Consider the following 27,894-nt stretch of genomic DNA (forward strand, 5'->3'; position numbering starts at 1 on the left):
GTATGTGTGTAGTATGTAGTATGTATGTAGTATGTATGTTGTATGTATGTAGTATGTTGTATGTAGTATGTATGTAGTATGTATGTTGTATGTATATAGTATATATGTATGTATGTATGTAGTATGTATGTATGTTGTATGTATGCTGTATGTATGTAGTATGTATGTAGTATGTATGTAGTATGTTGTATGTAGTGTTATGATCTGGTGGCCTAAGAGCAGCATGAGACGTACTCTGGAGAAGGTGGTACCTGTACTGACCGCAGACCCTGAACTTAATACCGCAACTAGAAGTAGCCATGGAATGTACCTAGCGCTCCCTAGACATCTCGACACAGCCGGAGGACTAATTACCCCTAGAGATAGAAAAGGGAAAACTATCTTGCCTCAGAGAAAATCCCCAAAGGATAGACAGCCCCCCACAAATATTGACTGTGAGAGGAGAGGGAAAAAACATACACAGACTGAAATGAGAATTTAGCAAAGGAGGCCACTTCTAGCTAAATTGAAAGGATAGGACAGAGTACTATGCGGTCAGTATTAAAACACTAGAAAATATCCACCACAGAAAATACAAAATCTCCACAGCTAACTAAAGATATGGAGGGTATATCTGCATCTCCAGAGATACCAGCTTGGCTAAACAAATCCTTATGCAGACCAAGCTGGACAAGACAAAAACATGGAAAAGAACTGAACAATAAGGCCACAGCATGTGGACAGCAAAAATCAAGGCCAGAACTTATCTTTGTTGAAATGAACTGCAAAGCAGAAGAGACCAGGCAGGAATGTGAATCCTCCAGGAACAATGGGCAACTGGCACTGACTAAAGGGTGAAGCAACACTAAATAGCCCAGTCAAAATTGCAAAAAGTGAACACACCTGATAAATGCTGCGATTCAGAGACAGCAGCGCTACCACTTACAACCACCGGAGGGAGCCCAAGAGCAGAATTCACAACAATGTAGTATGTATGTTTGTGGGTTTTTTTACATTCAACACATTAACTGGATGATGGGACTACTACTGTCCCATCATTGGCTAATGTGTCAATCACTGCCCATTTATAAGGCAAGAAATCCCACTTATTAAACCTGACAGGGCACACCTGTGAAGTGACAACCATTCCCGGTGACTACCTCTTGAAGCTCATCAAGAGAATGCCAAGAGTGTGGAAAGCAGTCATCAAAGCAAAAGGTGGCTACTTTGAAGAACCTAGAATATAAGATATATTTTCAGTTGTTTCACACTTTTTTGTTAAGTATATAATTCCACATGTGTTAATTCATAGTTTTGATGCCTTCAGTGTGAATTTGCAATTTTCATAGTCATGAAAATACAGAAAAAATCTTTAAATGAGAAGGTGTGTCCAAACTTTTGGTCTGTACAGTATAACTTAATAGAAATGCAATATGTATTTAATTAGAACCCTTTCGCAAGCAAGAAAAGTTGTCAAATGTTAATTTTCAACAAATTGTTGCTTTGAACAGATGAGCAAATTGCTTAGCGGATGATTGACTTTGACACAAATTTCCTGAAATTTGCAGTTATACACAAATTTGAACACTTTGATGTTCAATTACAGAGAACCACAAAAAAAATTTGGCCAGCAGTAACTTCCATATTGGGTTAATATGTATTGTGTGGCCAAGCAGGCTTTGCCATAATGCAACACGTCTATTACATAACATATGGAGGTAAACACCGTGTGCACAGCTACAAACTGGTGCTGAGACTAGGTACCCAAATCATATAGTAGTTATGAAAAAGTCTCGCACTCAACTTAAGTATGAATACGTTAATTTATTTTAGTAGCACCAGTAACGTTTCAGTCCTAGTGGACTTTGATCAGTCACTACAATAATACAATGAGAATGACAGTGAATTTGACAAAGTCAATCATACAAAATACATATAAAATTAACAGAAAGAAAAATAAACAAAGTATATACATGTAATGTACAAAAAATCGTATACTATCGGCCATTGCATATGATGAAACTATGAAGTAGCAGTAAAACCAAAACTAATATCCTTACTAGATAGGTTTGTGGTGAAGGACTACCAAGGCTGATATCAAAAGTGAGCATAGATAGAGAGGAATATTGATGAATATTGATGTACCGTGCTGTGCCTGGTTTGAACAACAACCACTATCATATGCAAATGGTATGCGCGTTGTGCCTATAGACACACAAGAGAGAGTAAGGCTAAATGTGACCGTGGATAAGAGATGGGAGAGTGGGTGTAAAATACTTACAATTGAAGGCCGTCGTACTACAAGTCAGGGAAAATTATAAGAGGGTATAAAGAATGACTGTGAAGAATGAGAGGACAAATATAGGATGTCAGAAAACTAAATGTCAGAACAAACAGGATATTAGAGGAATAGGTTAGCTGGGTAGGAAGTAGGATTCACTTAAAAAGCAATACCTTGACTATAGTAGTAGTAGAAATGGGGCCGGAAGCACACGAAAACACAGGGTGTCCAGGGGCTGCAATAAGCATACATATTAGAGCGCAAGCTGATACTCTCAGAACATATCCCGACCATGCAAGCAGTGGCATAGAATTACCTTTTGTAACTGTGCGTGTGTGAGGAGTTCCTCCAGACTCGGTATCCACCGTTTGTCTGAGGAGCACAGGGTGCACTGTGTCTTGTATGGTGTGGGGCAGAAGTGAAGAGAGCCAGGGGCGGGTTGTCCTGGCTGGATGTGATGTGTCGCAGCTCAAATCCACAAGGGGGAGACTGGCTGTGTAATACAGCACTGCGGTGTGTGTGTTCTCCCTGTAAACCGGATGTGGATTGCTCAGCATAAAGCACTGTGATGTGCATGTCAGCTAGAGGTTGAAGTGAAGATATGGGAGATGTTGTAGCACGGCACAGACCAGATGGTAATGGCTGTGTGGTTCAGTACAGCGACATGTATTCCACAGATATGTGGATGAAGGAAATAGTAGAGATATTAAAATGGCATAGGAGGTGAAATTATTGTATGCTGAACCAGATACACATACCGATGGTAAATATGTGATATGGATACATTACGGCAGTATGTGGGGAGCTGGGGGAGTGGACAAAAGAAGGAGCAAGGCAAGTTGATAAGGTATAGGAAAGGAATACATGAAAATATAGAGAAAGTTGTTAAGCATCAAGTGGAGTGTGACAAGGGAGGAGGGTGTTACCTCTAACAACGCAGTGCTCTGTAGGATATTAAAAGACCTATACATGTGGCATCTTTTTGTGCCTATAATGACAATGTGACATGTTGTCTCCAAGTTGAGGCAGACAGATAGAAAGAGGTGAGATAGTCCGGTGGTGAGAGAATTTCGTGTTGTGCCCATCAAGTCACTTAATATAGATGACTCTGAAGAAACAGAAACATATATTAGTATTCATGTAACAATAATGTTGTCATTAACATAAACAGACAGGTATGGAACAGAATACACCGGCATGTTACACTGTGGTCCCTTCAAATAAATGCTGACAGTTCATACTCTCTATTTAAACCCTTTGGTGCCATAGTATCTAATGTATGTATCCAGAATGCCTCTCGTTTCTTGAGGGTAAGGGTTCTGTTACCCCCTCGTCGTGCTAACGGTACCTGTTCTAATACCTGAAACTTTAATTGAGAGATGTTATGTCCATGGGTAATAAAGTGATGTGGTAAAGGTAAGAGTAGATTCTTACAACAGATTGTCGATTTGTGTTTCGATATCCTATCTCGGATAGGTTGTGAGGTTTCCCCTACATACAAAAGGCCACAAGGGCATTTTATAATGTAGACTACATAAGTGGAGTTGCACGTAAAGTAACCTTGTATTCGATATTCTTTTCCTGAGTGTGGATGTAGCACCTTATTGCCCTTCATGACGTTATTACACTGTACGCAGTGTAGACAAGGGAATGTCCCTTCCCTAGGTTTAGAGAGGAAGCGTTGCTTTGTCACCACTTTCGGGCCTACATAAGCTTTCACAAATGTGTCTCTTAAGCTGGGGGCCCTTTTAGAACAAGGTAAAAATGGTTGTTGAAACTCAGGGACATTTGGATAGGCAGTGGTAAGTATGGACCAATGCCTGCGTATGGACTTGTATAGTTTATACATGAAGGGGTGAAATGAATGAACGAATAAGATCCGTTTGGTGGTATCTGTTCTAGGTCTACTAGGAGAGGATTTTGATTCCTCCAAAAGAGGAAGTGGATACCCTCTTGCTTGAAATTTGCTGGTCATTTCCCTCATGCGTTCTTCCCTTGTGTGAGTATCCGAAACAATCCGGTGTATTCTATGGAACTGTGCTTTGGGTATGGACTTTTTAGTGGAGGGAGGGTGAAGATTCTGAAAATGTAATAGACTATTACGGTCTGTATTTTTTGAGTAGAGGTCTGTACACAGAAGACTTTCTGAGTCCTTACTTACCAATGTGTCAAGAAAATTCATACTACTGGAATCGTAGTTAATGGTAAAGCTAATGCCTGGCCAGGAGTCGTTCAGAATCGTGAAGAATGCGTGGAGGGTCTCAGCGGAGCCATGCCATATACAGAAGATATCGTCTATGTATCTTCTCCATAGGATTACATTATCTTTAAAGAGAGAGTTTTTGTAGATAATACGCTCTTCGAAGTCTATCATGTACGCGTTTGCGTACGGAGGTGCTGCGTGTGAGCCCATCGCAGTCCCCCGTACCTGTAGATAGAAAGCGTCTTGGAATAGAAAAAAATTGGACATGAGTATCAATTTTAAAAAATCTGTGCACATGGAGATCTGGTCAGTATCCATCAGTGTACTCTCAAGTAAACCGGTTCCTCTGCGCCCTACACTTTTCAAAGAATCACCTGATTTTTGCACAAAATTCGAGCATATCCTTAATAAGTGTTCTCTGGATCTAATTAACCTAACAGTGGAACACTTACAACGTGCCATTGCTGATAATCTTGAAAAAATCAAGACTATCGAAGCCCAATTATCCACAACAGGTACACCAGACGAACTTGTTTCCCTCAAAGCAGAGATCCAGGATCGCATCAGTCGTCACAAGAAAGACATTGAGACGAGGAAGCGAAACAAATTTGTAAGGGACGCAGAGGACTATGAGAACAATAGAGTCTACCGATGGCAGGACAACTCTCGGCGCATGAATTCACGCATGAATCAACCTACATCCTCAGATCTCTCAACCTCGGGGTTGGAACACAAACAGGGACCATCTTCCTCGATGCTACCTCCTTCTTTTTTAGGACAACGCCGATACCCCAGAAGAAAACCAGACAGGGACAGAAATGTAAGATGAAACCAGGACACGGGTGGCATAACCAGATCGAAGTTATGGACAATTTGGTAATTAACCCCTTAGTGACAGAGCCAATTTGGTACTTAATGACCGAGCCAATTTTTACAATTCTGACCAGTGTCACTTTATGAGGTTATAACTCTGGAACGCTTTATCGGATCCCACTGATTATGAGACTGTTTTTTTGTGACATGTTGTACTTCAAGTTAGTGGTAACATTTCTTCGATATTACTTGCGATTATTTATGAAAAAAATGGAAATATGGCGAAAATTTTTAAAATTTTGCAATTTTCAAACTTTGTATTTTTATGCCCTTAAATCACAGAGATATGTCACAAAAAATAGTTAATAAATAACATTTCTCACATGTCTACTTTACATCAGCACAATTTTGGAAACAATTTTTTTTTTTGTTAGGGAGTTATAAGGGTTAAAAGTTGACCAGCAATTTCTCATTTTTACAACACCATGTTTTTTTTAGGGACCACATCACCTTTGAAGTGATTTTGAGGGGTCTATATGATAGAAAATAACCAAGTGTGACACCATTCTAAAAACTGCACCCCTCAAGCTGCTCAAAACCACATTCAAGAAGTTTATTAACCCTTTACGTACTTCACAGGAACTAAAACAATGTGGAAGAAAAAAATGAACATTTTACTTTTTTTTGCAAACATTTTACTTCAGAACCATTTCTTTTAATTTTCACAAGTGTAAAAACAGAAATTTAACCACAAATTTTGTTGTGCAATTTTTCCTGAGTACGCCAATACCCCATATGTGGAGGTAAACCACTGTTTGGGCGCACCGCAGAGCTTGGAAGTGAAGGAGCACCGTTTGACTGTTTCAATGCAGAATTGGCTGGAATTGAGATCGGACGCCATGTCGCGTTTGGAGAGCCCCTAATGTGCCTAAACAGTGGAAACCCCCCACAAGTGATACCATTTTGGAAACGAGACCCCTTAAGGAACTTATCTAGATGTGTGGTGAGCACTTTGAACCCCCAAGTGCTTCACAGAAGTTTATAACGTAGAGCCGTGAAAATAAAAAATCGCATTTGTTTTCACAAAAATGATTTTTTCGCCCACAAATTCTTATTTTCACAAGGGTAACAGGAGAAATTAGACCACAAAAGTTGTTGTGCAATTTCTCCTGAGTACGTCGATACCCCATATGTGGAGGTAAACCACTGTTTGGGCGCACCGCAGAGCTTGGAAGTGAAGGAGCACCGTTTGACTTTTTCAATGCAGAATTGGCTGGAATTGAGATCGGATGCCATGTCGCGTTTGGAGAGTCCCTGATGTGCCTAAACAGTGGAAACCCCCCACAAGTGATACCATTTTGGAAACGAGACCCCTTAAGGAACTTATCTAGATGTGTGGTGAGCACTTTGAGCCCCCAAGTGCTTCACAGAAGTTTATAACGTAGAGCCGTGAAAATAAAAAATCTCATTTTTTCTACAAAAATGATATTTTTGCCCCCAAATTTTTATTTTCACAAGGGTAACAGGAGAAATTAGACCACAAAAGTTGTTGTGCAATTTCTCCTGAGTACGTCGATACCCCATATATGGGGGTAAACCACTGTTTGGGCGCACCGCAGAGCTTGGAAGAGAAGGAGTGTCGTTTTACTTTTTCAATGTAGAATTGGCTGGAATTGAGATCGGACGCCATGTCACGTTTGGAGAGCCGCTGATGTGCCTAAACAGTAGAGACCCCCCTGATATGACACCATTTTGGAAACTAGACCCCTTAAGGAACTTATCTAGATGTGTGGTGAGCACTTTAAACCCCCAGGTGCTTCACAGAAGTTTATAACGTAGAGCCGTGAAAATAAAAAAATCGCATTTTTTCTACAAAAATGATCTTTTTGCCTCCAAATTTTTATTTTACCAAGGGTAACAGGAGAAATTGGACCCCAGAAGCTGTTGTACAATTTGTCTTGAGTACGCCGACACCCCATATGTGGGGGTAAACCACTGTTTGGGCGCATGGCTGAGCTCGGAAGCAAAGGAGCGCCATTTGACTTTTCAATGCAAAATTGACTGGAATTGAGATCGGACGCCATGTCGCGTTTGGAGTGCCCCTGATGTGCCTAAACAGCAGAAACCCCCCAAAAGTGACCCCATTTTGGAAACTAGACCCCCCATGGAACTTATCTAGATGTGTAGTGAGAACTTTGAATGCCCAAGTGCATCACAGAAGTTTATAATGCAGAGTCGTGAAAATAAAAAATATATATTTTTTAACAATAAAGATTTTTTAGCCCCCAAGTTTTTATTTTCACAAGGGTAACAAGAGAAATTGGACCCCAAAAGTTGTTGTCCAATTTGTCCTGAGTATGCTGGTACCCCATATGTGGGGGTAAACCACTGTTTGGGCGCACGGCAGAGCTCGGAAGGGAAGGAGTGCCATTTTGGAATGCAGACTTTGATAGAATTGTCTGCGGGCGTTATGTTGCCTTTGCAGACCCCTAATGTACCTAAACAGTAGAAACCCCCAACAAGTGACCCCATTTTGGAAACTAGACCCCCTAAGGAACTTATCTAGATATGTGGTGAGAACTTTGAAAGCTCAAGTGCTTCACAGAAATTTATAATGCAGAGTAGTGAAAATAAAAAAATATATTTTTTTCCAACAAAAAAGATTTTTAGCCCCCAAGTTTTTATTTTCACAAGGGTAACAGGAGAAATTGGACCCCAAAAGTTGTTGTCCAATTTATCCCGAGTACGCTGATGCCCCATATGTGGGGGTAAACCACTGTTTGGGCGCACGGCAGAGCTCAGAAGGGAGGGAGTACCATTTGACTTTTTTAGCGCAAAATTGGCTGTCGTGTTTGGAGACCCCCTGATGTACCTAAACAGTGGAAACCCCCCAATTCTAACTCCAACCCTAACCCCAACACACCCCTAACCCTAATCTCAACCCGATCCATAATCCTAATCACAACCCTAACGATAATCACAACCCTAACCCCAAAACAGCCCTAATCTCAACCCTAACCATAACCCTAATCAAAACCCTAAATCCAACACACCCCTGTTGTGAATTTGGATTTTGGGCTCCCCCGGTGGCCACTGGTGGAATTGAACTTGTGTCATCATCTTTCCTGTTCACCTGTTCTCATCAGATCTGGGTGTCGCTATATAATCTGGCTTCTCTGTTAGTTGCTTGCCGGTCAACAATGTTATCAGAAGCCTCTCTGTGCTTGTTCCTGCTCCCAGACATCTACTAGATAAGTTGGACTTTCGTCCATGTTTGTTTTTGCTTTTTGGTTCCAGTTCACAGCTGCAGTTTCGTTACTGTGTCTGGAAAGCTCTTGTTGATCAGGAATTGCCACTCTGGTATTATGAGTTAATGCCAGAGTCCTAAAGTAATTTCTGGATGGTGTTTTGTTAGGGTTTTCTGCTGACCATGAAAGTGTTCTTTCTGTCTTCTGCTATCTAGAAAGCGGACCTCAAATTTGCTAAAACTATTTTCCTGCTGTGTTTGTTATTTCATCTAAAATCACCGCCAATATATGTGGGGGGCCTCTGTCTCCTTTTTGGGCATTTCTCTAGAGGTGAGCCAGGTCTTATATTTCCCTCTGCTAGCATTATTTAGTTCTCCGGCCGGCGCTGGGCATATAGGGATAAAAAGTAGGACATGCTACCTGGCTACTTCTAGTTGTGCGGTAGGTTTAGTTCATGGTCAGTACAGTTCCCATCTTCCAAGAGCTTGTTCCTATATAGGCTTATGCTATGTTCTCTAGCCATGGAGATCATGACAGTTTGACCGGCCCACTAAAGGGTTAATTCCTTGGCTGAGAAAGGAGTGAAATAAGAAGTCTGCTGAGAGTTTTTTTTTTGTGCTCTTAATTGGATCATTTGCCAGTCTGTCTATGCTGCAGTCTTTCTTTTTTTTCTCTCTCCTTCTAATCTTTGAATGGCTCTGTGTTCACCTGTTTATTATGGATCTTCAGAGTGTAACTGCAGGTTTGAATAATCTCACCACGAAAGTACAAAATTTGCAAGATTTTGTTGTTCATGCTCCGGTATCTGAACCGAGAATTCCTTTGCCGGAATTTTTCTCGGGGAATAGATCTGGTTTTCAGAATTTTAGAAATAATTGCAAGTTATTTTTGTCCCTGAAATCTCGTTCTGCCGGGGACCCTGCACAGCAGGTTCGGATTGTGATTTCTCTGCTCCGTGGCGACCCTCAAGACTGGGCTTTTTCATTGGCACCAGGGGATCCTGCGTTGCGCAGTGTAGATGCGTTTTTTCTGGCCTTGGGGTTGCTTTATGACGAACCTCATTTGGAACTTCAGGCAGAAAAAACTTTGATGTCCCTATCTCAGGGGCAAGATGAAGCTGAAATTTACTGCCAGAGATTCCGTAAATGGTCTGTGCTTACTCAGTGGAATGAGTGTGCCTTGGCGGCTACTTTCAGAGAGGGTCTCTCTGATGCCATTAAGGATGTTATGGTGGGGTTCCCTGTGCCTGCGGGTCTGAATGAGTCCATGACAATAGCTATTCAGATCGATAGGCGTCTGCGGGAGCGCAAACCAGTGCACCATCTGGCGGTGTCCACTGAGAATACGACAGAAAGTATGCAGTGTGATAGAATTCTGTCCAGAAGCGAGCGGCAGAATTTTAGACGGAAAAATGGGTTGTGTTTCTATTGTGGGGATTCTACTCATGTTATATCAGCATGCTCTAAGCGTACTAAAAAGCTTGATAAGTCTGTTTCCATTGGCACTTTACAGTCTAAGTTTATTTTGTCTGTGACCCTGATTTGCTCTTTGTCATCTATTACCACGGACGCCTATATCGACTCTGGCGCCGCTTTGAGTCTTATGGATTGGTCCTTTGCCAATCGTTGTGGGTATGATTTAGAGCCTTTGGAGACTCTTATTCCTCTGAAGGGGATTGACTCCACCCCATTGGCTAATAATAAACCACAATACTGGACACAAGTAACTATGCGTATTAATCCGGATCACCAGGAGATTATTCGTTTTCTGGTGCTGTATAATCTACATGATGATTTGGTGCTAGGATTGCCATGGCTGCAGTCTCACAACCCAGTCCTTGACTGGAGAGCTATGTCTGTGTTGAGCTGGGGATGTAAGGGGACTCATGGGGACGTACCTTTGGTTTCCATTTCATCATCTATCCCCTCTGAAATCCCTGAGTTCCTGTCTGATTATCGTGACGTCTTTGAAGAACCCAAGCTGGGTTCACTACCTCCGCACCGTGAGTGCGATTGTGCTATAGATTTAATTCCGGGTAGTAAATACCCAAAGGGTCGTTTATTTAATCTGTCTGTGCCTGAACATGCTGCTATGCGAGAATATATAAAGGAGTCCTTGGAAAAGGGACATATTCGTCCATCGTCATCTCCCTTAGGAGCCGGCTTTTTCTTTGTGTCAAAAAAAGACGGCTCTTTGAGACCATGTATTGATTATCGGCTTTTGAATAAAATCACGGTTAAATATCAATACCCATTGCCGTTGCTGACTGATTTGTTTGCTCGCATAAAGGGGGCCAAGTGGTTCTCTAAGATTGATCTCCGTGGGGCGTATAATTTGGTGCGGATCAGGCAGGGGGATGAGTGGAAAACCGCATTTAATACGCCCGAGGGCCACTTTGAGTATTTGGTGATGCCTTTTGGTCTTTCTAATGCCCCTTCAGTCTTCCAGTCCTTTATGCATGATATTTTCCGCGATTTTTTGGATAAATTTATGATAGTGTATCTGGATGATATTCTGATTTTTTCGGATGACTGGGACTCTCATGTCCAGCAAGTCAAGAGGGTTTTTCAGGTTTTGCGGTCTAATTCTCTGTGTGTCAAGGGTTCTAAGTGCGTTTTTGGGGTTCAGAGAATTTCCTTTTTGGGATATATTTTTTCTCCCTCTTCCATTGAGATGGATCCTGTCAAGGTTCAAGCTATTTGTGATTGGACGCAGCCCTCTTCTCTTAAAAGTCTTCAGAAATTTTTGGGCTTTGCCAACTTTTATCGTCGATTTATTGCTGGTTTTTCGGATGTCGTTAAGCCATTGACCGATTTGACTAGACAGGGTGCTGATGTTGCTAATTGGTCCCCTGATGCTGTGGAGGCTTTTCAGGAGCTTAAGCGCCGTTTTTCTTCTGCCCCTGTGTTGCGTCAGCCTGATGTGGCTCTTCCTTTTCAGGTTGAGGTCGACGCTTCTGAGATCGGAGCTGGGGCAGTGTTGTCGCAGAAAAGTTCTGACTGCTCCGTGATGAGGCCTTGTGCCTTCTTTTCCCGTAAATTTTCGCCCGCTGAGCGGAATTATGATGTTGGGAATCGGGAGCTTTTGGCCATGAAGTGGGCGTTTGAGGAGTGGCGCCATTGGCTTGAGGGGTCCAGACATCAGGTGGTGGTATTGACTGACCACAAAAATTTGATTTATCTTGAGACCGCCAGGCGCCTGAATCCTAGACAGGCGCGCTGGTCATTATTTTTTTCTCGGTTTAATTTTGTGGTGTCATACCTACCGGGTTCTAAGAATGTTAAGGCGGATGCCCTTTCTAGGAGTTTTGAGCCTGATTCACCCGGCAACTCTGAGCCCACAGGTATCCTTAAGGATGGAGTTATTTTGTCAGCCGTTTCTCCAGACCTGCGGCGGGCCTTGCAGGAGTTTCAGGCGGATAGACCGGATCGTTGTCCGCCTGATAGGCTGTTTGTTCCTGATGATTGGACCAGTAGAGTCATCTCTGAGGTGCATTCTTCTGCATTGGCAGGTCATCCTGGAATTTTTGGTACCAGGGATTTGGTGGCAAGATCCTTCTGGTGGCCTTCCCTGTCACGAGATGTGCGAGGCTTTGTGCAGTCTTGTGACGTTTGTGCTCCGGCCAAGCCTTGTTGTTCTCGGGCTAGTGGATTATTGTTGCCCTTGCCTATTCCTAAGAGGCCTTGGACGCACATCTCGATGGATTTTATTTCAGATCTGCCTGTTTCCCAGAAAATGTCTGTCATCTGGGTGGTGTGTGACCGTTTTTCTAAGATGGTCCATTTGGTTCCCCTGCCCAAATTGCCTTCTTCTTCCGAGTTGGTTCCCCTGTTTTTTCAAAATGTTGTTCGTTTGCATGGTATTCCTGAGAATATCGTTTCTGACAGAGGAACCCAATTTGTGTCTAGATTTTGGCGGGCATTCTGTGCTAGGATGGGCATAGATTTGTCTTTTTCGTCTGCTTTTCACCCTCAGACTAATGGCCAGACCGAGCGGACTAATCAGACCCTGGAGACATATCTGAGGTGTTTTGTGTCTGCTGACCAGGATGATTGGGTTGCTTTTTTGCCATTGGCGGAGTTCGCCCTCAATAATCGGGCCAGCTCTGCCACCTTGGTGTCCCCGTTTTTCTGTAATTCGGGGTTCCATCCTCGATTTTCCTCCGGTCAGGTGGAGTCCTCGGATTGTCCTGGAGTGGATGCGGTGGTGGAGAGATTGCATCATATTTGGGGGCAGGTGATGGACAATTTGAAGTTGTCCCAGGAGAAGACTCAGCTTTTTGCCAACCGTTACCGTCGTGTTGGTCCTCGGCTTTGTGTTGGAGATTTGGTGTGGTTGTCTTCTCGTTTTGTCCCTATGAGGGTCTCTTCTCCTAAGTTTAAGCCTCGGTTCATCGGTCCGTATAAAATATTGGAGATTCTTAACCCTGTTTCCTTCCGTTTAGACCTCCCTGCATCCTTTTCCATTCATAACGTTTTTCATCGGTCGTTATTGCGCAGGTATGAGGTACCTGTTGTGCCTTCCGTTGAGCCTCCTGCTCCGGTGTTGGTTGAGGGTGAGTTGGAGTACGTTGTGGAGAAAATCCTAGACTCCCGTGTTTCCAGACGGAGACTCCAGTATCTGGTCAAGTGGAAGGGATACGGCCAGGAGGATAATTCTTGGGTCACTGCATCTGATGTTCATGCCTCCGATCTGGTTCGTGCCTTTCATAGGGCCCATCCTGATCGCCCTGGTGGTTCTGGTGAGGGTTCGGTGCCCCCTCCTTGAGGGGGGGGTACTGTTGTGAATTTGGATTTTGGGCTCCCCCGGTGGCCACTGGTGGAATTGAACTTGTGTCATCATCTTTCCTGTTCACCTGTTCTCATCAGATCTGGGTGTCGCTATATAATCTGGCTTCTCTGTTAGTTGCTTGCCGGTCAACAATGTTATCAGAAGCCTCTCTGTGCTTGTTCCTGCTCCCAGACATCTACTAGATAAGTTGGACTTTCGTCCATGTTTGTTTTTGCTTTTTGGTTCCAGTTCACAGCTGCAGTTTCGTTACTGTGTCTGGAAAGCTCTTGTTGATCAGGAATTGCCACTCTGGTATTATGAGTTAATGCCAGAGTCCTAAAGTAATTTCTGGATGGTGTTTTGTTAGGGTTTTCTGCTGACCATGAAAGTGTTCTTTCTGTCTTCTGCTATCTAGAAAGCGGACCTCAAATTTGCTAAAACTATTTTCCTGCTGTGTTTGTTATTTCATCTAAAATCACCGCCAATATATGTGGGGGGCCTCTGTCTCCTTTTTGGGCATTTCTCTAGAGGTGAGCCAGGTCTTATATTTCCCTCTGCTAGCATTATTTAGTTCTCCGGCCGGCGCTGGGCATATAGGGATAAAAAGTAGGACATGCTACCTGGCTACTTCTAGTTGTGCGGTAGGTTTAGTTCATGGTCAGTACAGTTCCCATCTTCCAAGAGCTTGTTCCTATATAGGCTTATGCTATGTTCTCTAGCCATGGAGATCATGACACACCCCTAACCCTAATCCCAACCCTAACCCTAATCCCAACCCTAATCCCAAACGTAACACTAATCCCAACCCTAATCCAAACCCTAACCCTAATCCCAACTCTAACCCTAACTTTAGCCCCAACCCTAACTTTAGCCCCAACCCTAACCATAACTTTAGCCCCCGTCGTCACAAAAAAAGTTCAATGTAACCTTTTTTTTGTACGTCGCATCCGCCATTTCCGCGGATGCGTGGCTGTAACTCTGCCCCCTCCTCCCCAGGACATAGACTGGGCAGCGGATGCGTTGAAAAACTGCATCCGCTGCCCACGTTGTGCACAATTTTCACAACGTGCGTCGGTACATCGGGCCGACGCATTGCGACCGCCCCGTACCGACGCAAGTGTGAAAGAAGCCTAAGGCTACTTTCACACTAGCGTCGTACTCGGCCCATCGCAGTGTGTCGGTCCGACATACCGACGCTAGCGTTGTAAGCGCCGCACAACGGGTGCAGCGGATGCTGTTTTTTCAACGCATCCGCTGCCCCATTGTGAGGTGCGGGGAGGCGGGGGCGGAGTTCCGGCCACGCATGCGCGGTCGGAAATGGCGGACACGTCGCACAAAAAAGTTACATGTAGTTTTTTTTGTGTCGACGGTCCGCCGAAGCACGACGCATCTGTCGCACGACGGATGCGACATGTGGCAATCCGTCGCAATGCGTCGCTAATGCAAGCCAATGGAGAAAAAACGCATCCTGCAAGCACTTTTGCAGGATGCGTTTTTTCTCCAACGACGCATTGCGACGGAAGCCAAAAAACGCTAGTGTGAAAGTAGCCTAACCCTAACCCTAGCCCTAACCCTAAATTTAGCCCCAACCCTAACCCTAACTCTAACCCTAACCCTAACTCTAACCCTAACCCTAACTCTAACCCTAACCCTAACCCTAACTCTAACCCTAACTCTAACCCTAACCCTAACTCTAACCCTAACCCTAACCCTAACTCTAACCCTAACCCTAACCCTAACTCTAACCCTAACCCTAACCCTAACTCTAACCCTAACCCTAACCCTCACTCTAACCCTAACTCTAACCCTAACCCTAACCCTAACCCTAACCCTAATTTTAGCCCCAACTTGTCTTCTCCTGCCGGCCGGCAGATGGCAGCAGATGGCGGGCGCACTGCGCATGCGCCCGCCATGATGAAAAAGCCGGCTGGCAGGAGAAGACAGAAGAGGACCCAGGGACCCCGGGTGAGTATGATAGGGTCCCCGAATCCCCCTATTTCTCTGTCCTCTGATGTGCGATCACATCAGAGGACAGAGAAATAACTGATCGCTTTTTTTTTTTTTTTTTTGCGGTCGCCGGTAAACTGTTAATTACCGGCGATCGCAAAGCAGGGGTTGGTGCAAACCGACCCCGATCATGTTCTTTGGGGTCTCGGCTACCCCCGGCAGCCGAGACCCCAAAGAACATCCGGGTGCCGGGCGGCGGGCGCACTGCGCGTGCGCCCGCCATTTTTTCCCGGAAAAAAGATGGCGGCGCCCATGGGGAGACACAAGGAGCACCGGGGGAGGTAGGTAAGTATTGGGGGGCTATTGGGGGCCATCGGGGACCACATTTCTCTGTCCTCCGATGTGCGATCACATCGGAGGACAGAGAAATTAAACGGCAAATCGCTTTTTTTTTTTGTTGTTGCGACCGCCGGTAAACGGTTAATTACCGGCGATCGCAACTCGGGGGTCGGTAAAAACCCCCCGAATCATGTTCTCTGGGGTCTCGGCTACCCTCGGCAACCGAGACCCCAGAGAAAATCCGACTCTGGGGGGCGCTATTCACTTTTTCCACAGCGCCGTTAATTAACGGCGCTGTGGATTAAGTACCCTTAGCGGCCGCCGTTAAAAGGCGTATCGGCGGTCGTTAAGGGGTTAATATTTCTTCTAGAACTCTGAATGTTGCTGAACACTCCTTTCTACAAAAGGGACTTTCTTTTTGTCCGTCCTATCGCTGTCGTACATTCGACTTGGACATGGATCTTCAACGGTTTTTTCGTTTGATTCGTCTTAAAGTACATTTTGAGACCTCTACTCAAAAAATACAGACCAAAATAGTCTATTACATTTTCAGAGTCTTCACCCTCCCTCCACTAAAAAGTCCATACCAAAAGCACAGTTCCATAGAATACACCGGATTGTTTCGGATACTCACACAAGGGAAGAACGCATGAGGGAAATGACCAGCAAATTTCAAGCAAGAGGGTATCCACTTCCTCTTTTGGAGGAATCAAAATCCTCTCCTAGTAGACCTAGAACAGATACCACCAAACAGATCCCATTCGTTCATTCATTTCACCCCTTCATGTATAAACTACACAAGTCCATACGCAGGCATTGGTCCATACTTACCACTGCCTATCCAAATGTCCGAGTTTCAACAACCGTTTTTACCTTGTTCTAAAAGGGCCGCCAGCTTAAGAGACACATTTGTGAAAGCTTATGTAGGCCCAAAAGTGGTGACAAAGCAACGCTTCCTCTCTAAACCTAGGGAAGGGACATTCCCTTGTCTACACTGCGTACAGTGTAATAACGTCATGAAGGGCAATAAGGTGCTACATCCACACTCAGGAAAAGAATATCGAATACAAGGTTACTTTACGTGCAACTCCACTTATGTAGTCTACATTATAAAATGCCCTTGTGGCCTTTTGTATGTAGGGGAAACCTCACAACCTATCCGAGATAGGATATCGAAACACAAATCGACAATCTGTTGTAAGAATCTCCTCTTATCTTTACCACATCAATTTATCACCCATGGACATAACATCTCTCAAATAAAGTTTCAGGTATTAGAACAGGTACCGTTAGCACGACGAGGGGGTAACAGAATCCTTACCCTCAAGAAACGAGAGGCATTCTGGATACATACATTAAATACTATGGCACCAAAGGGTTTAAATAGAGAGTATGAACTGTCAGCATTTATTTGAAGGGACCACAGTGTAACATGCCGGTGTTTTCTGTACCATACCTGTCTGTTTATGTTAATGACAACATTATTGTTACATGAATACTAATATATGTTTCTGTTTCTTCAGAGTCATCTATATTAAGTGACTTGATGGGCACAACACGAAATTCTCTCACCACCGGACTATCTCACCTCTTTCTATCTGTCTGCCTCAACTTGGAGACAACATGTCACATTGTCATTATAGGCACAAAAAGATGCCACATGTATAGGTCTTTTAATATCCTACAGAGCACTGCGTTGTTAGAGGTAACACCCTCCTCCCTTGTCACACTCCACTTGATGCTTAACAACTTTCTCTATATTTTCATGTATTCCTTTCCTATACCTTATCAACTTGCCTTGCTCCTTCTTTTGTCCACTCCCCCAGCTCCCCACATACTACCGTAATGTATCCATATCACATATTTACCATCGGTATGTGTATCTGGTTCAGCATACAATAATTTCACCTCCTATGCCATTTTAATATCTCTACTATTTCCTTCATCCACATATCTGTGGAATACATGTCGCTGTACAGAACCACACAGCAATTACCATCTGGTCTGTGCCGTGCTACGACATCTCCCATATCTTCACTTCAACCTCTAGCTGACATGCACATCACAGTGCTTTATGCTGAGAAATCCACATCCGGTTTACAGGGAGAACACACACCGCAGTGCTGTATTACACAGCCAGTCTCCCCCTTGTGGATTTGAGCTGCGACACATCACATCCATCCAGGACACCCCGCTCCTGGCTCTCTTCACCAGCCCCACACCATACAAGACACAGTGCACCCTGTGCTCCTCAGACAAGCGGTGGATACCGAGTCTGGAGGAACTCCTCACACACGCACAGTTACAAAAGGTAATTCTATGCCACTGCTTGCATGGTCGGGATATGTACTGACAGTATCAGCTTGCACTCTAATATGTATGCTTTTTGCAGCCCCTGGACACCCTGTGTTTTCGGGTGCTTCCGGCCCCATTTCTACTACTACTATAGTCAAGGTATTGCTTTTTTAAGTGCATCCTACTTCCTACCCAGCTAACCTATTCCTCTAATATCCTGTTTGTTCTGACATTTAGTTTTCTGACATCCTATATTTGTCCTCTCATTCTTCACAGTCATTCTTTATACCCTCTTATAATTTTCCCTGACTTGTAGTACGGCGGCCTTTAATTGTAAGTATTTTACACCCACTCTCCCATCTCTTATCCACGGTCACATTTAGCCTTACTCTCTCTTGTGTGTCTATAGGCACAACGCGCATACCATTTGCATATGATAGTGGTTGTTGTTCAAACCAGGCACAGCACGGTATGTCAATATTCATCAATATTCCTATCTATGCTCAGTTTTGATATCGGCCTTGGTAGTCCTTCACCACAAACCTATCTAGTAAGGATATTAGTTTTGGTTTTACTGCTACTTCATAGTTTCATCATATTCAATGGCGGATAGTATACGATTCTTTGTACATTACATGTATATACTTTGTTTATTTTTCTTTCTGTTAATTTTATATGTATTTTGTATGATTGACTTTGTCAAATTCACTGTCATTCTCATTGTATTATTGTAGTGACTGATCAAAGTCCACTAGGACTGAAACGTTTCTGGTGCTACTAAAATAAATTCACGTATTCATACTTAAGTTGAGTGCGAGACTTTTTCATAACTATTACATAACATAGTCTGTCCCAGGTTTTAAAGATGATCTCACACTCTCCTATGTTAGAAATTAGAAACTTTCCAATGATTAGCGAAAAATATATTTGCTGGAAAAAAACTTGTGTAAATTTTGTTAGTGTGGCAAAATCTAATTTTATATGATACTGTCATCTCAAATCATTTAGTGTAATTGTTCATATATTGGACAACAATAAGTCCAATGTTTTCATATTTAATTATAGAAATAGGCCCTAAGTTTAGAAGAGTGCCATAAGGTCTGTAGAGTGCAACTAAAGGCCAATAAGCCACTTCACATTAGATAATTTTATCAAAAAAAGAAAAGGAGTTTTAGTTGTTAAAAAACTGTTAACTTTTTATTGAAAATTCATTTGTAAAATTTACATACCAACAATAAATACTGAGAATATAGCATATAGGATGACAAACCTGCGTAATCTATAAATATTACGTAGAATAAGTACATTGGAGGGTATCACATTTGCAATAATTGACACAATGGTAGAAAATAAGCTATATGGAGAGGGTCAGCTTATAAACCACCAATGAGCACCTGTGACCATTCTACATTATAAAATCTAAAGCACATTTGCCAGTTAACAACATAGATTTGTACTCAGTGGACAGGACATCAGGAATGTGTAATTATAATTTAAGACACCATGGCCATAAAGAATAAATTTATGTATTGACTAGTGAAAAATTGCTCTTAACTGTTCTAAAATGCACATGGCCAGGTCACCAGGAATGCAAAAAAGTAGCAATATACGTTTTGTGCACCATAGTCTTGCATCCTCAGGGGGTTAATTGTAATGCCTTGCATCCATGACATCACATGGTCTGTCCTAAGGTTATAAAGAGGATCTTTCCCTCACTGTCTTTTCTTAGTAACTAGAAACTTTCTAATAATACATTTTGGGATAAATAAATTTGCTGGAAATCTAATTTTGTATAAATGTTGTGACAGTGGCAAAAGTAAACAATCTTCTTATCCCAAACCTTTTAAGTAAATAGTTCATACATGTAGTATTCTTTCATGAAAATTAACAGTCCTCTCTCTGAGTTTATGACCTTCTTAAGTATTAAATTACATTTGTTAAATTGTCACATTATACAAAGGTCTGGTAAAGCAGCTTTCCTGGAAGATGGCACATGATTGATTAATTAACACTTGTGAATACTGATATGAGTAGCTCAGATTAGTTTCTTCTGCATTGAGTAAATATAATTACATTTTTGAAAATCAAATGCACTGGCTTTGAATTTTTTTTCCCAAGAAATTTGACTTTCATTGAATAACTGCAAATCTCAATACTGCAAAGTTTCTAACTGCCTGAAAAGACATAAGTAACACTATCACGTGTCAATGACCGTGTTAAACCCCATTTGATCTCTTTAGTTCAAGTAAAAGACTTTGTATTGTCCAAGTAAGTCCATCATATCTGGCAAAGGGAGCCATTTAGCAACCAGTTGTAAACAACAGTCTGTTTAATAACACACAGCACAGACAGAATTTTTTAAAATTAAGAACTGTCCCAAATTATCACTAACAAGCTTGATTGGTACTTTCCTTGGGTAGCATAGTATCCAGCTCCACAGGAGACCAAGATTTTCATTCTATACTGTAGTATACTGTAATATTGTAAAATTGCAATACATAAAATATACTTTCAAATGTTCGCTGGTTGAAGTCCTCTATGGGAATAACAGTAATGTAAAAAAAGTTTTAGAAAAAAAATATATTTATAAAAATATATCAATTCAAACCACTCTCCTTTTCCAAAATTAAAAATTTAGGAAAAATAAAAAAAAAATTGTTATTTAATATTGCCACATTCGTAAAGTCCACTGCGCCACCGTGGGCAGCACGGTGGCGCAGTGGTTAGCACAGCAGCCTTGCAGCACTGGAGTCCTGGGTTCTAATCCCACCTTGGGCAACATCTGCAAAGAGTTTGTATGTTCTCTCCGTGTTTGCGTGGGTTTCCTCTGGGTACTCCGGTTTCCTCCCACATTCCAAGGACATACTGATAGGGAATTTAGATTGTGAGCCCCATCGGGGACAGCGATGATAATGTGTGCAAACTGTAAAGCACTGCGTAATATGTTAGCGCTATATAAAAAAAATAAAGAAAAAGAAAGAAAAGATCTTATTAAAATATTAAATTAATTAACCTCATTGATAATACTGTAAAAAAAAGAGAAAAATGACAGAATTGTGGTATTTCTGTCACCTTACAGCCCTAAAAAAAGGAATATTAAAAAGACAAAGTATTTTATTCACACAAAATTATCATTAATATAATTGTCAGTTCACTCCACAAAAGAGTGCCCACACTTAAACCCATCAACCAAAAAAATAAAAATGCTTAACTCGTTTTTTTTTTTTTCAAAATTCTGAATTTTTTTTCATGACATAAATAGATAAAATTAATGTTCAATATCACTATAATCAGACTGACCTGGACAATCAAGACTTTAGGTCATTTTTACAACATAATGAATGTTGCTGTAACAGCAAAACTAAGAACTATGGTGGAATTGCATTATTTAAACTTTTCACTCCACCTGGAATTTATTTTCCCATTGATCAGTGAATAGTGTTGAGCGATACCGTCCGATACTTGAAAGTATCGGTATCGGATAGTATCGGCCGATACCCGAAAAGTATCGGATATCGCCGATACCGATACTTCCCAGGGTCTGAAGGAGAGGAAACTCTCCTTCAGGCCCTGGGATCGATATTAATGTGTAAAATAAAGAATAAAAATAAAAAATATTGATATACTCACCTCTCCGACGCAGCCTGGACCTTACCGATGTAACCGGCAGCTTCCGTTCCTAAGAATGAGCGCTTGAAAGACCTTAGATGACGTGACCGCCACGTGACCAATCACAAGCCGCGAGGTCATCTAAGGTCTTTCAAGCGCTCATTCTTAGGAACGGAAGCTGCCGGTTACATCAGTAAGGTCCAGGCTGCGTCGGAGAGGTGAGTATATCAATATTTTTAATTTTTATTCTTTATTTTACACATTAATATCGATCCCGATACCGATTCCCGATATCACAAAAGTATCGGATCTCGGTATCGGAATTCCGATACCGCAAATATCGGCCGATACCCGATACTTGCGGTATCGGAATGCTCAACACTATCAGTGAAGTATGCAGTATGGTGAAATGAATGATGCCATTCAAAACCACAACTGTCCTTGCAAAAATCAAGCCATCACACTTCTACATTGACAAAAAAGGAAAAAAAAAACGTTAGTACTATTTGAAGAAGGTAAATAAAAAAGACAAACTCAAAAATGAAAAACTCCATGATCCTTAAAGGGTTAAACAGTAGTTCATTTGTTTAGATCCCACATTTCCTTTAAGATCTAATTATGCTCCCACGCTTAACATTGAAATGTATGTGTTTTGCATGTTCTTTAAAGGAAGTTAAAAGTTCTTTGGAAGGAATAAATAGGGTTATTCATGTTTACTGAGCTGATTGGGCATTTTTCTAGGAAAATAGTAGTTTTAGAAAATACTTGTAAAAGGATAATGCTACGTGTTCTTACTAAGACTGGATATCTAAATGTATTCCATTCTGCTTGTATTAACCAATGCATGCAAATCTACTAAGCTGATTATGTATAACCCTTTATATCTGCTTCAAAAAGGCTTAAATGAAGCTTATGTAATTATTGAATGGCTTCTAAAAGAGAATCTTTAACAAACTGTATGCTATGACATAAAGATTGCTTTCACAGTGGGAAGTCGGAAAATTAATGTATTTCCTTACTGTAATAAGAATAGGAAAATATATATCTGATAAGCATTCTCCAAGTACACTGGATTAACATATGTATGTCCCTAAAATCCACAACATTTAATAGCATTTAACTTACCAAACCTCAAGATACATGCTTGTGGCTTAAATCACGCTAGATTAAAGAAACACTTTTATATTTGCATGTGGCTTGTGCTATAAATTAATTGGCCAAGAGGTAAGCTGATGCTATTGTTTGCATTAAACCAACTTGTAATATGCATAAGAAAGCAAACTAATTTAGATCTAACAATTTTGCTCAAAAGCAGTTAGACAGAAAATATGGAACCTTTTCATGCTTTTCAAAACGTCTTATATTATAAAATGTTATTGTGCAGACGCTTAAGTTAAACAAGTTTAAAAACTAGAGATGAAAGGCGTGGACCCATTATTTTCAATTTTCAATGAGAATTTAATAAAAATTTTCAGAAATGTACATAACTAAAATAAATATTGTTTTCTCATAAACTTACTATCTTTTTTGTACTCTGAATACTTTATAAAATATAATGTATTGCAGCATATAGCAATTACATTACTACTATAGCTTTTAACGTCTTAGAAAAAAGAGAACTATGTGCACATCATTCCTGAGGTCACCTTTTCTGGAGGGGGTTCCAGCTCTCTTCATACACAGTAGATGTTAGCTATAATATGTATGAACCAAAGACAAAATAACCCTAAAAAATTACTTTTAATAATGTATTAAAAACCTTGAATGACTCAAAAACACATATACAAAAAATAAAAGTCTATATAGACCAATATGAGTGCAACCAAGATCTGTCACTAAGGGTACTGTCACACAAAACGATTTACCAACGATCACGACCAGCGATATGACCTGGCCGTGATCGTTGGTAAGTGATTGTGTGGTCGCTGGGGAGCTGTCACACAGTCAGCTCTCCAGCGACCCACGATGCCGAAGTCCCCGGGTAACCAGGGTAAACATCGGGTTACTAAGCGCAGGGCCGCGCTTAGTAACCCGATGTTTACCGTGGTTACCAGCGTAAAAGTAAAAAAAAAACAAACAGTACATACTTACATTCCGGTGTCTGTCCCCCGGCGTTCTGCTTCTCTCCACTGTGTCTGTGCCAGCCGGAAAGCACAGCGGTGACGTCACCGCTGTGCTCGCTTTCCGGCCGGCCGGCACTCACAGTGCAGAGAAGCAGAACACCGGGGGACAGGCACCGGAATGTGAGTATGTACTGTTTGTTTTTTTATTATTATTCAATATTGCCTTGCGCTGGCGTGTACTCTGGAGTACAGAGAATGAACTTCAATCCAATATTGCGGCCAGCATGCAGCCAGCGGGTAAGGAAAGGGTGAATAAAACACCCAAAAACCCCGCCCATATGACCCAAAGCTGATCCCGCCAAATTCAGGTGACAGGTTCCCTTTAAGCTGGATCCTCTGCATCACCTGTATGTGAACAGTGCTGCATACAGATTATTTTTTGTGCACTAATATACCAAATAGCCACCCCCTCCATGGATTGATAGGTTGAGAGTGGTTATTTCATTGGTATTGCTGCATCTGTGCCGCCATTTTTAATTGGGTCCGCTGCAGCCTGATAGTGCATTTGTTTAGAGGCCTGGGCAGCTAAGGATCTCTGCCTTTTTTCTGGTCTTTTTTGGAATAATTTTGGAGGATTTCTAAGTCCTCTTTTTGTGGTTTTAACTGTTTAGTGATAGGACTCGCAAGTGTGGGGACCCTTGACGTGGATTGCGAACTTCCATATTTTGGCCATTGTATCAACTAATACCTCACATATATTTATATGTGTTTTTTGCACTTTATTTATCTTTCAGGGTGCAGTTGAGCCCAGATGGCTCTGCAGACTGTTCACACAGGATGCATTTTAGTTAGCACTGGGCAACCCGCCTGATCTAAAAGGGCGTCACTAATAGGCTTTAAGCCGGATGCTCTACATTACCTGTATGTGAACAGCGCCGCATACAGATTATTTTTTGTGCACTAATATACCAAATACCACCCCCTTCTTGGATTGGTAGGTTGACAGTGGTATTGCTGCACCTGTGCCACCATCTTTAATTAGGTCCCCTGCACTCTGATTTGTGCATTTGTTTAGAGGCCTGGACAGGTAAGCATCTCTGCCTTTTTCTGGTGTTCTTAGAATAATTTTGGAGTATTTCTAAGCCTCTTTTTGGGGGTTTAACTGTTTCACAAAATGGTAAGACAAATATATATTTTTTTTACATATATCCAAATATCTGATTTTTTTCACCACTTCATTAACCCCTTTCTGACCTTGAATGGGTTGGTACGTCCGAGGTCAGATCCCTGCTTTGATGTGGGGTCCGGCGGTGAGCCAGCATCAAAGCCGGGGCATGTCAGCTTTTTTGAACAGCTGACATGTGCCCTCAATAGCAACGGGTGGAATTGCGATCCACTAGCTGCTATTAACTAGTTACATGCCTCTGTCAAATGCTGACAGCGGCATTTAACTATAGCTTCCTGCCATCGGGCCGGAAATGAGCACATCGCTAAACCCCGTCACATGATCGGGGGTCAGCAATGCGTCAGAATGACAACCTGAGGTCTCCTTGAGACCTCTATGGTTGTTGATGCCGGCTTGCTGTGAGCGCCACCCTGTGGTCAGCACTCATAGCAAGCCTGTAATTCAGCTAAACAGGAGTGATCTGATGATCGCTCCTATGTAGCTGAGCCGATCCAGTTTGGCCACCTTCTAGCCTCCCATGGAGGCTATTGAAGCATGACAAAAGTAAAAAAAAGTTTAAAAAAATATGAAAAAAATAAAAAAAATATAAAAGTTTAAATCATCCCCCTTTCGCCCCATTCAAATAAAACAATTTAAAAAAAATCAAATATACACATATTTGGTATCGCCGCATTCACAACCGCCCGATCTATCAATAAAAAAAGGATTAACCTGGTCGCTAATCGGCGTAGCAAGAAAAAATTTTGAAACACCCGAATTACTTTTTTGGTCGATGCGACATTGCATTAAAATGCAATAACAGGGGATCAGAAGAATGTATCTGCACCAAAATGGTATCATTAAAAACATCAGCTCGCCATGCATAAAATAAGCTTTCACTCGACCCCAGATCACAAAAAATGGAGACGCTATGGGTATCGGAAAAAGGCACAATTTTGGGCTTTTTTTCACCACTTAGATAAAAAAGAACCTAGACATGTTTGGTGTCTATGAACTCATAATGACCTGGAGAATAAAAAAGGCAGGTCAGTTTTAGCATTTAGTAAACCTAGCAAAATAGCCAAACAAAAAACAAGTGTGGGATTGCATTTTTTTGCTATTTCACCGCACTTGGAATTTTTTTCCCATTTTCCAGTACACGACATGGTAAAACCAATGATGTCATTCAAAATTAAAACTCGTCCGGTAAAAAATAAGCCCTCACATGGCCATATTGACAGAAAAATAAAAAAGTTATGGTGTGAAGGACTAAAATTAAGAAAGAGTAAAGCGGGCTTCATTTTGTGCTTTTGGACTCCATCTTGTTGTTTATAAGATAAATTCTGTTATTTAACTAGGTAAAAGTTCATAGTTGTTGTGGGGCCAGATTGTTCTAGCCTGAATAAGAGATTAGACTGAGGGTGTATTGTTCTGCGAGACCTTGGCACACAGGCTGTTATGTTTTATTTTTCTATGCCACGTAGACACGGCCATATATGCAGTTTCCGGTTTTCCTGTATTTTTATAGGTTAAGTGCTGTAAGCGTGATTTTATACTATTGGTTGAAGTATAACTTGCCAAATACTACAAAAGGCGTGACATAATAAATGGGGCTAAGAGATCTGCCCGATCCTCCCAAACAGAGACACATCTCCGCCTGCTCATTCTCAGTTACCGGCAACGCCCTGTGGATCAATTTGGAAATCACTAAGTATACCGTGAAGGGTCACTCCAGATCCTCCCCCAACAGCTTGGTGCCCAACAAGGGGCCCTCAAATAGGAATGCTTCTGCCCCCCAGAGGACAACAAGACAAAGAACCCTCAGACCAGACATAGGCACTGGAAATTGGGACTGATCATCCCCCACAACCACCACGGTAAGTTGGCAGTTATACTGTTCAGACTGACCATTTAGTGTGGTTTTCCTGTGTTTGTTGCTGCAAAAAGGATCTGAGGTTGTCCCCGATGGTGGGGTGATTCTTGGGTAGAATCATATATAGGTATAATTCCGTGGGGGGCCCAGTGTTCGAACTGCACCTCATAAGGGACAGACACCCCGGATTGACCAGTGATTGTAATTCTCTTTCTAGTCAAAATATCCTGAAATCCTGATAACTTTAGAATCAGGCGCGGTGAGGTGATCAAAGATTGGGTAGGATATGTAACTCAGGAATATATATATATATATATATATATATATATATATAGCCAAAGGTGTCCAGAGGGATAGTCTAAGACACCCTCCTCCTTTCACTGAGTACCACGTTGGAATTTTGGGTTGTCCCAGTGGGGTACAGACAGACCTGGTGGAACAGACTGAACAGCCGCTCCAGTACTGTGCACAACTGAACTAAGGATATTTAGCTCTAAAGGAGAATCATGTTTCCGTGGAAGAAAAATAAGAGTTTGGATTTGTGTGATGGATCTGATACTGCTAGTCTCATGATTCAAAGATGGGGAAATAAATCTGTCAGGAATGCAGAAAAAATATTCTCAATCATGGGTTTTCCTAAGCGCGTGAGGCTACAGCCTACGTTATGGGACAAGGGTATCAGAAAGAACAAGGGAAGGTTAACTGATAATGGTTTTGTTAAAGTTGCTGAGGAATTCCGTGGTCTGGCACATGAATTGTGTGATGAAGGTTATGTGCAAGTAGAAGAGGAAGTGAATTCTGGTTGTTTCTGTTATTGTTATGTTGAAAAAGGAAAGCTGTCTACTAATATGACAAAGACTAGATGGTTTGTGGTGCAAGAAGGAATTGAGAAAGTGACTGAGGGTAATGTGCCAGAAAGACAAACAAATAAAAATGAGGATCTGGGACAGGGGGTCTCCCTGCTAGATAATATAGTCCCTCCCTAGGAAATCAAGCCTCTTCTCCCGACTGTAAGCTCCATGCCCCTCAACCCCAAAGCACCAATATATCCTGGGTTGCCAAAACTCAGGACGCCCCCACCCTATGATCCTGCCGGGTGGATTTGTGATGTATGTGCAGTTACTCTGTCTATTGCCCTACACGTGCCCTCCGTTCTACAAACGACCTAAGACTAGCATCCCCCATAATCCGAACCTCACACCTCCGTCTCCAAGACTTCTCTCGTGCTGCGCCAGCTCTCTGGAATGCACTTCCCCAGACGATCAGACTGATACCTAGCCCCGACCTATTCAAGCGAGCTTTAAAAACC

This window comes from Ranitomeya variabilis, chromosome 1 (genome assembly GCF_051348905.1).
Source record: "Ranitomeya variabilis isolate aRanVar5 chromosome 1, aRanVar5.hap1, whole genome shotgun sequence".
NCBI lineage: Eukaryota > Metazoa > Chordata > Amphibia > Anura > Dendrobatidae > Ranitomeya > Ranitomeya variabilis.